Source organism: Chelon labrosus (assembly GCF_963514085.1).
Source record: "Chelon labrosus genome assembly, chromosome: 1".
Classification (NCBI taxonomy): domain Eukaryota; kingdom Metazoa; phylum Chordata; class Actinopteri; order Mugiliformes; family Mugilidae; genus Chelon; species Chelon labrosus.
In genome coordinates this window covers 36598899-36610107 of record NC_140337.1, presented here as the reverse complement: position 1 = coordinate 36610107, position 11209 = coordinate 36598899, and positions in this window count along the sequence as shown.

Here is an 11209-nt window from a genome sequence, read left to right as displayed (position 1 = left end):
CCAGCTCATAAGCATTCAGAACAGCAGATTTCACCAAAAGATAATTCTGGCTATCTGCAAAAGACAACGCTGAATAGGCCTCCTGCGCTCTGCCAGTTAATGTGCACTGCAGCATTAACGTGCGCGCAGACTCGGGCCACTTTCTCGATTCTGCTATGCGCTCGAACAGAGAGAAGAATGTTTCAGGGTCTCTTTCATTAAATTTTGGCAGCAAGCGCAAGTTGCCCAACACATCAAAACCACATTCTGGATGTTCATGATGAAAAGGTGAATCTTCAAGTTCAACAGAAGTATCAGTAACAGACTTTCCCTTTTTTATTAATTCAAGTTTAAATTGTTGTAAAGAAACTTTTGCCTGTTCAGTCTGATGACGGAGCTTTTCAACAGCCAATTGCTTTTCAATCTCTGCTGTCTTCATCATCTTATCGTGTTCCAGTTGTAACACCAGCAACTCCTTTTGCTGCTCAAATGTCAGATTTTTATTGACAAATAATGGAACCAAACCACCCGCATTAGTGGCAGAAGGAGGTTGCTCCTCACCAGCAGTTAACACACCCATTTCACTTAAATTTGCTTTCAAAATGCTTTTTACAGTGTCCTTTAACCTTTTATCAGATATCTCAGTCTCATAGTGGTCTGCAATCTTTAACAATTGTTCTTTTGTGCACTTTTCCAAAACTTCTTCAGTTGGAGCACTAACAAAATCATCAACAAATTCAGCCATTGTGCACACAAGAGGAAAAAACAAACAAAACAAAGCTGCTTCTCTCAAAACAAAACAAAGTGAGTGCCAGGTGAACACAAGGCCAGTCAAGACCACAAACGCAGCACACAATCCCCTCTACCTAACCAAAAACTAACTAAACTCAACCCTAGTCTTCATGAAGTTACTTGCGGTGGGTACTTATGCACTGAAGACCGCTGGTGTGGGAAGGCGACCATTAGCTGGCAACAAACCCATCACCACGGCCATGCTCCCGAGACAAAGCTCTAACCGCTTTCACCCCAACACTACAAAAAAAACAAACCAGCGAAACTCAAAGGAGCAACGCTGCTAATACCTAACAGGGGAAAATGTCTCCAAAACACAGTGAACACTGAACCACACTCATAGTTTCAACCAAATGCTGAACTCCACTTAATGTTCTAAACCGTTACAAATTTCCGCGTCTACACAATACAACAATGTGTAAAACCAGCTTAGCTACTCAAAGCTTTCACTTTTACACTCAAAACAATGTACTTACTTCACTTCATTCATAAAAGTCGCGAACAAATTACAAATGAACAAGCCGACGAGCCCCCACTTTGTCACGACCTGGCTCATAAGCCATGACAAACGACAAAGAAACACGGTAAAATACAAAGGTCAACTGATTTATTAAAGCAAACCAAAAGAAAAACCCATAAGAATGAATGAGATTTGTGTGTGAAGATCAGTGTGTCTGTTGATGGGTGCATGTTAGTGTATGTGTATTGTTGAAAGGTGTTAAAACAAAACAACCAGGCCAAAGCCAACACAACCAAAACCTATGTTGGAGTCCAGGTGGTAGATGAGAGAGAGAGAGGATCATGACTGCCAGGTTTTGTAAGCTCTGGGAGACTGGCCAGGTGCTCCCAGTTGCTCATGATTAACCCCGCCCACTGAGGTACCTGCAGAAACAGAGAAGACAAGACAAGGGAAAACACACAACAGGCCCTAGTGGCAGGTGGCCGTCACAATGGTCATTAAAAAAACAAATCATACTAATAGATTAACAGTTAATAAATAAATAAACTTGTTCATATTTTAAAAGTTCATTGGTACAGATTTCATTAAAGATTTAATAAACTGCACTTTATAAGAGAATGTGTTCATTGTTAATGAAGCATTTCAAGCTTTAAGTAACTGCTTTCTTGATCATCCCTTTACTAAAAACACCAGCACTAAAACATACCACTGCTGCAGGCACAGGATTGAGTTCAGCCTGTTGGCACGGCCCTCCAAAATATTTACTGTTTCTCATGTGTATAGACACAGTATAGACTGTCCAGTATAGACAGTCAGTGTCATTCAGTTCTAACAGCCTGGCACATTGGTCGGCTACTGCTGTAATTCTTTTACTGTAAGGCAAGGCAAGGCAAGGCAACATTTATTTATATAGCACATTTCATGCCATGGCAGTTCAAAGTGCTTTACATAAAAGAGAGATGTCATATATACATCAAAATAAAATCAATTGAGTAATACTCTAGTTAATAAGAATACATACATATCATATCCATAAAAGGCATAAAATTTAAAAGATAAATAAATAAACAGATGGAAATAAGGAAATGGGAAATCTAGTAAGATAAAATTATGGAAAGGCAAGAGAGAAGAAGTAAGTTTTTATTTTAGTTTTAAAACAATCTGTTGAGGGTGCGGTCTTGATGTGTTCAGGGAGCTGGTTCCAGAGTTTGACTGCATATGAGCCAAATGCGGCTTCACCACATTTAGTTCTGGTAGTTGGTGGAACCAGGAGTAGTCTCTGTTGCGACCTGAGTGACCTTGGGGGTGCGTAGTGGTGGAGCAAGTCTTTTAGATAGATGGGGCTACTACCATTCAAAGTTTTAAAAACAAGAAGCAGTATTTTAAAATCGATTCTGTGAGTCACAGGGAGCCAATGTAGGCGTTTGAGTAGTGGTGTGATGTGATCTGTTCTTTTAGCTCTCATTAGGATCCTTGCTGCTGCATTCTGGATTAATTGTAGTTGTTTGATGATTTTCTTAGGGAGGCCTGAGAAGAGGCTATTACAATAATCAAGTCTGCTTGATATGAAAGCATGAATTAGTTTTTCAAGGTCTGTTTGTGTCATTAGGTCCCTAAGTTTGGCTATGTTTTTTAAATGATAGAAAGCTGATTTTGTAACTGTTTTAATGTGACTGCTGAAGGAGAGGTCGCTATCAATTTGGACACCCAGGTTTTTTACCGTTGTTTTTACTTGAAAACCTTTGGTGTTGAGAAAAGAGGAGATGTTAAACCTCGTGTCTTTATTTCCAAAGACAATCACTTCAGTTTTTTCTTTATTCAACTGGAGGAAGTTCTTACTCATCCAGTTGTTAAGATCACTAATGCAGCTAAGCAATGTTTCAAGCGGGCTAATGTCATTAGGTGAGAGAGCAAGATAGAGCTGAGTGTCATCAGCGTAGCTATGGTAGGAGATCTGGTGTTTCTGTATGACCTTTCCAAGGGGAAGCATATAAAGGTTGAATAATAGAGGGCCCAGGATGGATCCCTGGGGGACACCACAGCACAGGGGAGTGATAGAAGAGGTCCAGTTACCTATCGAGACAGAAAAGTTTCTATCTTTAAGTTAGGAGCTGAGCCAGCTAAGTACAGTGCCGGAGAGCCCAACCCAGTGCTCTAGTCTATTTAAAAGTATGGTATGATCTACCGTATCAAATGCAGCACTGAGGTCCAGTAGGACTAGGACTGATACCTTGCCTGCATCCAGGTTGAGGCGTAAATCATTTAAAACTTTGATCAGTGCCGTCTCAGTACTGTGATGGGCCCGGAGGCCTGACTGGAAACAGTCAAGACATTGATGTGATGTTAAAAAGTCATCAAGCTGGGCGTAGACTATTTTTTCAATTATTTTGCCAATAAAAGGCAGGTTTGAGATTGGTCTATAGCTGTTATACGCGGAGGAATCAAGAGTTCTCTTTTTTAATATGGGCTTTACTAGTGCGGTTTTTAGGGACTTGGGAAATACTCCAGACTGCAAGGATGAATTTATAATTGTGAGCAGATCTGATGAAAGAAAGGGGACGACAGATTTAAAAAAGTTGGTAGGAAGGGTATCAAGACAGCAGGTGGCAGAGCTAAGTTTGTTTATGGTTTTGCTTAAAGTTTCTATGTCTACTGGAAGGAATTGGGACATTTGGCTCTTAGGACCCTTTGGTGTAGGTTGCGAGTCTAGCCCGTAGGTTGTGTGTGCATAGAATGAGATGTTAGATCTGATTTGGTCAGTTTTGGCTTTAAAGAAGGAGGCTAACTCATTACATGTATTAACCGAGAAAAAGTGAGATGGAAATTGTGAGGGAGGGGTTGTCAGTTTCTCAACTGTAGAGAATAGTACCCGGGGATTGTTCATATTTTTACTGATGATGTTGGAGAAAAAAGATTGTCTTGACTTGCGGATCTCACTGTTGTATGCATAGAGTTTTGCTTTATATTCAGTGTAGTCAGATGGATGTTTGTGTTTGCGCCATCTTCTCTCCTTCCTTCTACAGTCCCGCTTAAGGACTTTAACAGAGGGGTTAAGTAGCCAGGGAGACTTGTTTTTGTTGGTGGGCGCCTTGGTCTTTAGGGGTGCAATGTTGTCCATAATGCAGACCATTTTCGCATTGAAATGGTCAAATAGGTCATCTGTTGTACAAGATGACTGTTTGGTGGTGGGTAGGAGTAGTGCAGGGTAAGATATGAGAGCTTGCTCAAATTGGGTAGTGGTACTGGCGTTAATCATGCGCCTCTTGATCAGCATGTGCCCATTTTGAATTGGAGGGGGGATAGAAACAGAGAAGAATACACAGAAATGATCAGAAATAGCCAGATCTTGAACAGTAGTTGAAATAGTAAGACCTTTTGTTATTACTAGGTCAAGAATATGACCATGGGTGTGTGTTGGTTGTGTAACATGCTGGGTTAAGGCAAAGATGTCAAGTAAGGTAATAAAGTCTTTAGTGTAATTGTTGTTGGGGAGGTCAATGTGGAGATTAAAGTCACCAGTTATAATGAGGCAATCATATTCAGTGCAGATGACTGATAGGAGATCACTGAATTCATCCAAGAAAATACGAACTGACAGCTTGGGGGGTCTATAAATAGTCAGTAGTAGGATTTGTGGAGGGCCCTTGATGACAGTACCAAGATGTTCGAAAGAGGAGAATTCATCAAAAGAGAGTTGTTTGCACTGGAAGGTGGATCTAAAAAGGGTGGCTAGTGGCCACCTCCTCTTCCATTAAGTCTAGGTGCATAAGTAAAAACAAAGTTGGGGGGGGGGGATGCTTCGATGAGAGTGGTTTCGGAGCTATTGTGGTCCAGCCACGTTTCAGTTAAAAGAAGAAAGCCTAAGTTGTATGTGGAGATGAGGTCATTAATTAGAAAGGACTTATTGGCTAGAGATCTAACATTCAGCAGTGCCATTTTAGTTATTGGTGTGGGTGTGCTACGGGAAGTGACAGGAGATAGGAGATGTTTAGGCACAGGTAACAGATTAGCAGTATTTGAGTAAGGTGCAGGTTGTATGCGTTTTTTCAATCTTGGTCTGATTAAGACTGAGATAGGGAGGGAATGAAAGACGTCAGGCTGGTCCTCGTGCTTATAGTGCGGGGTTGTGGATGAGAGGACGAGGGGAGGGTCAGGCTGATCAGTGGGTCTAGTGAATGGGGGCATATTAGTTGTATTAGTTGCAACAGGAATACAAGAGTTATTTACAGAGTTGAAACCAAAGCTTGCAATTGAACTGGAGCAACCAATTGGAGAAACATCAGGGTAATTACTGGGAGAGCCAATAAGAGAGACTCTAGGAGAGACAGTAGGATCGGCACCAGCAGGGCCCACGTGGTCAAGGGCGGAGGTTCTAAAAGAGGCTGGGTCAGATCGCTGGGCCTGCTGGGAAAAATGTCAATTTGAACAAAAAGCAATAAAATAGATAAAATTCATGGTCAGTCTCCTTGTTCCCTTCCTGTTTGGATGTAGCCCATCAGATTTAAAAAGGTCATGTCTGGACCAGAAGGAGTCAAAATGGTTAACAAAACCAAGGCCAGTAGCAGAGGAAAAATTTTTCATCCACAGGTGTAGGTTGAAGAGACGGCTGAAACGCTCAGAGCTGCCATGCAGGGTGGGAGTTGGTCCAGACAGGACACAGCGCCTCCCCAGGCTTTCGATTGTGGAGGAAAGGGACTCGAGCTCCGCGTGCAGTTTTGAAGATTGTCGAGACATTACGTCATTTGTGCCAGTATGAGCTATAACTGTGTTAATGGAAGGATGAAGGTCAAGGAGTGCAGGAATGAGCTCAATAAAATCAGATGTTATACCACCTGAAAGACAGTAGGTGATAGCGCCCGGGAGTTGGACAAATCTGGCAATCGAGTCGCCAATTATTAAAAGTTCTGGTTTTTCAGTTCCCAGGTTGTCCTTGTAAGCAGCTAGTTTCGGGTTGAGAAGCTTGGGACACCTTGATGAGACAGGAGAGCACAGGGGGGCGTGGCAGGTGACTGCCTTGACCACGGTTTGTGTGGGGGGAGGTGTCGGGACAACAGGTGATCTTGATGAGGTAGTGGGGTGCTCGACCGCGGTTAGCGGTGGAGAGGAGGACGCTTCTGCAGGCACCGCAGGAGAACGCCGTGTGGGCCGCGGCTGCAGGGGCGAAAGACGGGGACGTTTGAGGCACGGAGATGCCAGTGGGGGGGATGCTGAGTCTGAGAGTGAGGAGACACTGACGGGCGAGGAGCGCTTTCGGATTCGCGTCGCACTGCGTGCTGGAGGTGGCGAGACTGGCTCAGAGGGTAGTTTCGCCAGAGGGGAGAAAAAGTTTGCCAGAGTGACATCATTGACGCCGGTGCCAAATGGGTCGTAGAGAGGCAGAGAGAGCTTTTTTTGGCCTTTAACGACACAGGCCCAGGATGGAGTGGAGGTTGAGCCGGCAACGTCGTCAGGAGCCGGAGCCGCCGCCAGGTTCGAGGACCGCAGGGTATCCGGGGACTCGAGCGTTGCCAGCCGGGAACACACCATGGACCGCAGCATGGACTGGCGCTGGAGGAGCTCATCAATGAGGCGTTCTATGGACTGGAGTTCAGCCTTTAGATCCGTGAACTCTGCAGTAGGAGCCATCAGTGGAGCTGAGAAAAAAGAGGAAAACAGAGAGGCTACTTAAGGGTTCAGGTTAATGATTACTATATGATTATGGTCCAAAACAACATCAGGGTTGAAACTTGTTGAAACATCATGTTGAAACTTGTGTTGTTGGCTGGTTCCCCACACCGCGCATGAAGTGGGCCGGTCTGTCAATGAGTCCCCAGTCCCCCAGACAGAACAGGCTCACTGAGTCTGAGTCTGAAAGTGATCTGAAGGTTTGGTTGTTCTTTCTTCTATCCACTGGTGTTTTCTCTCAGTTTCTGTCTTTACAGAGTTTTCTTAAACACTGTCAGGATTTCATGGTGTGTTGATTGGTAAATGGTAAATGGCCTTGCTTTTATATAGCGCTTTTCTACCTATTGGTACTCAAAGCGCTTTACAGTCACAGACACATCTACCCATTCGCTCACACAAGCACACACACATTCACACACCAGTGCCATGCACTGGGAGCAACTGGGGGTTCAGTGTCTTGCTCAAGGACACTTCAGCATGTGGCACATTCCAGGGATCGAACCGCTAACCCTCTGGTTCGTGGACAACCCGCTCTACCTACTGAGCCACAGCCACCCTAATGATGATTGGATGATCGGTGCCTTGTACCGAGACAGACAGTGTTTTGCTGGACGTCATGGCCGACAATCAGGACACAGGTTTTAGAAACCTCTCCTGCCGGCATGGCATTAAGATACTGGTCAGTGTGAAGACAGTGAGACTCAAGCAGAGGGTGAGGGTGAGACTCAGGCAGAGGCAGAGGGTGAGACTCAGGCAGAGGCAGAGGGTGAGGGTGAGACTCAGGCAGAGGGTGAGACTCAGGCAGAGGGTGAGGGTGAGACTCAGGCAGAGGGTGAGACTCAGGCAGAGGGTGAGACTCAGACAGAGGGGGAGACTCAGGCAGAGGGTGAGACTCAGGCAGAGGGTGAGGGTGAGACTCAGGCAGAGGGTGAGGGGGTGCAGGGGGAGGCAGCAGCCCAGGAGCCTCCTGATGTTCAACAGGATGGGGAGAGAGCCTCCACCTCTGCTGCAGGGGTTGGTCAGCAGAGTCAGACCAGTGTTAAAGAGGAAGGAGAACAAGAAGGAATGAACATTGATGAGCTAATCACTGATGGAGAGAATAGTGAGAGAGACGATGAGTCTGTTTTTAAATAAAATCAAGAAGAGAGTTTAAAGAGACACGACCAAACCAAATGTCATTAAAGGTGCTAGGTGCTAGAACGTATTTCCTCTGACTCTGACAGTGAACAGGAGCTCTCTGACTCATCCTTACCTGATGGTCAGAAAACCAATGGCTATAGTCTGGAGCACATTCACAGTTTCCTGGAGATAACTAAAGGCTGGACATTCAATCTGTTCTAGTGGTGGGACTAATCCTGGACAAATAGAAAGAAGTATCAGAGGAGGACAGAGGGCTGCTAACAGGATGGCTTAGTGGACATTTAACACCTGATGAGACCGACTCTTTCCCCAGGTTGTGCTTTAGGTCCCAACTTACAGACTGTCAACATATGGGGTTTCTGCTGGAAGCTGGCAGGAAGGTATGGTTGTCACTGGACTCTGTGAGTGGGAAAGAAATCTACCAGGAGTGTGTCACATCCTTCAACAAAGACCAGTTAAAAAGCAGAACAGACACACCTTGGAGGATCATTTAAAGGTTTCATCTCATGTTAAACCTGTGTGGAGCTGGCTTTACAAACCACCATGAACCAAGAACACTGGTGACCTACAATGGTGTATCTTCCATGGTACTGTGGCAGTGAATGCTTCTGTTGCTGTGATCAATCCTGCAGTTTCTGATGAGTGTCCTTTCTGTTTTGGAACAGAGACTATTTTTCATTGTTTTGTAAAATGTTCCAGATCAGTGTCCTTATTTAGAACACGTAGAACCTTATTAGTGCTGATCAGAGAGTCTTTACTGAACACATGTTTAGTTTGGTAGAAGAAGAAAGGTCAGCTGCTTCATTGTTTCTTTGGCCAAGAAAAGTTGACAATTTATTGAAGTAGAAAAGTGAAGATGGACAGAGGACAGAGTTATGATTGTTTATTGCTCTTTAAGAGTTTAGTTAAAGCACGTGTGCAGGTAGAATTCAACTACTACGTGAAAATGAGGATTTAGAGTGAAGGTGAGGGATTTGGAGGGAAAATGTATTACTGTGGAAAAAAATCATGTTTGTAGAAGTGTTGCTTTGATTTAATTTAAACCAACTGTGTTAATTGGTGTAATCTATTTTTGAGATTGTTGACTAATTCCTCCTGAAGAAAGCAGTAGTTTAAAACCTCAAACCTCTCTCTGTCTTTCAGTCTTTCTTTCATTATTTCTTTCTTTCTGTGTTTGAAATGCTGGTGGAGCTGAGATTCATTGACACCACAGAGAGACAAAGAGACTGAAGACATGTTAGGATCTGAACTCTTCTTCTCTTCACTGTCACATGTTAGATCCACAGATAGAAAAGCAGCAGACAGCAGCTCCACACTGACAGGAGACATTACTGTGAAGCAGCACATGGACAAACAACCAACCATCAAGACTCTGATCATCTGCAACACCTTTCTAGATCTCTGTCCTGTTCCTTCTGCTCTCATCTGCTTCTGTCCTTCAGCTTTCTCTACAATCATTCAATAAAGTCATGAAAACCTGCTGCTGCTGCTGCTGCTGCTGCTGCTGTCTCTACAGCTGATGATGGGATTTGTTGTCCTCTCAGACTGTCAGGTGGAGGTGGAGGAGGGGGTGGAGTCTGTCCAGCTGCCCTTCAGAACCACAGAGCTGCCTGAAGACGCTGAAGTGGAGTGGTGGGACAGAGACAACAGGAAGGTCCATGTGTATCAGAACGGCTCTGACCAGATTGAAGACCAGAACCAGATTTACAGAAACAGAACGAAGATGAATGAAGACCTGCTGAAAACTGGAGACCTCAGTCTGACCCTGAAATACCCCACAGAGAGAGACAGTGGAGAATACATCTGTAGAGTCTACAACAAGGAGGGAAACATCCTGAGAGAGAAAGAAGTGGAGCTCAGAGTGAAAGGTTTGTTTGTTTGTTTCTTTCTTTATTTCTGTCTTTGTCTCTAACTGTCTTTGTCTCTAACTGTCTTTGTCTCTGTCTGTCTTTGTCTCTAACTGTCTTGTGTCTCCTCTGCAGACAGAGTCCAGGTCCAGGATGAAACGTCTCCTCTGATGGCTGTAGAGTCAGTTTGATCAGGTTGTTGATCTTTGATTATTGATCAGTGAAGGATCTGATGATGATTTCAAAGAAGATAAAGCTGCTGGTGAAGCAGAGTTCATGTCAGCGACCTCCTCCTGCTTCAAGTCAAACCCTCAAAGTCAGTCAACACGTTTGGAAGAGGGACCAATGACCTTCATTCAAATGTCCAGCAGAGGACAGTCCTGACTGAAACCTTCAACAAGACACAAGTTAACATGAGCTTTTGAACATTTCTGGGACTTCTGATGTGTTGATGAAACCAGGACAGAAGGAACTGATCAGCAAATATGTTTTAAAGAACGTCTGAAAATGTTAGACAGTTGCAGTTTTTTTCAACAACCCTTGTCCTCACTGCATAGTTGTTCTTAATGCCTGCTTTGTTGTGTGTTTTATTTTTTGGAAACCATCTTAGAATCATCATACCCCTGTATATAATCAGTCTTTACTTCACTGAGTGTAGGTGTCATATGTATGGAGTGTGTCATTCATGGCATTTTCAGTTATCAATCTGTCATCAATCAGTGATTATTCATCTTATCTTCCACAGTCATAGTATTTTAGTTATTTCATGTTGATGTGCTCAGAATAAAAAGCGTGAGCTTTAGCTTTAAGAAGGTTCGGTGTTGCTAGGTGACCGCAGGTAGAGGACGCCAGAGCCGAGAGGAGCGCGCATTTTTTCTGACCGTGTTCAAATCCTGTTAGAACTTTTGTGGATGTATTCGAACATATTCAAGGAACATTTAAGCAGTGGATTCTTTTATGAGTTTTTATAGTTTGTACTTTTGTTCAATAAAGTTGAGAAGACGAACTTTTGTGGAGGACACACTTTTTGTAACACGCGTCAGCCAGAAGCTCTGGTGGATGGTTTTATTGGAAAACCCACATTATTAGTCAGAAAAAGCTTCTTCCTCACCGTGGAACAAGGATCAGTGGAACGGACAAGGCTGGTTGGAACCACGGACTGCTTCCACCGGTGGACAACGAGGAAGCGCTCGTTGAGGAAAGTTGGCTCATGAGATGATATGAGGGCTAATGGAGGACGATGCTAACTAAACACAGTGAACCCTCCTGTTGTCTTCTCGTTTACTGCACACCTGTTGTCCTCCCAGGTCAGTTTGACCCGGGCTGT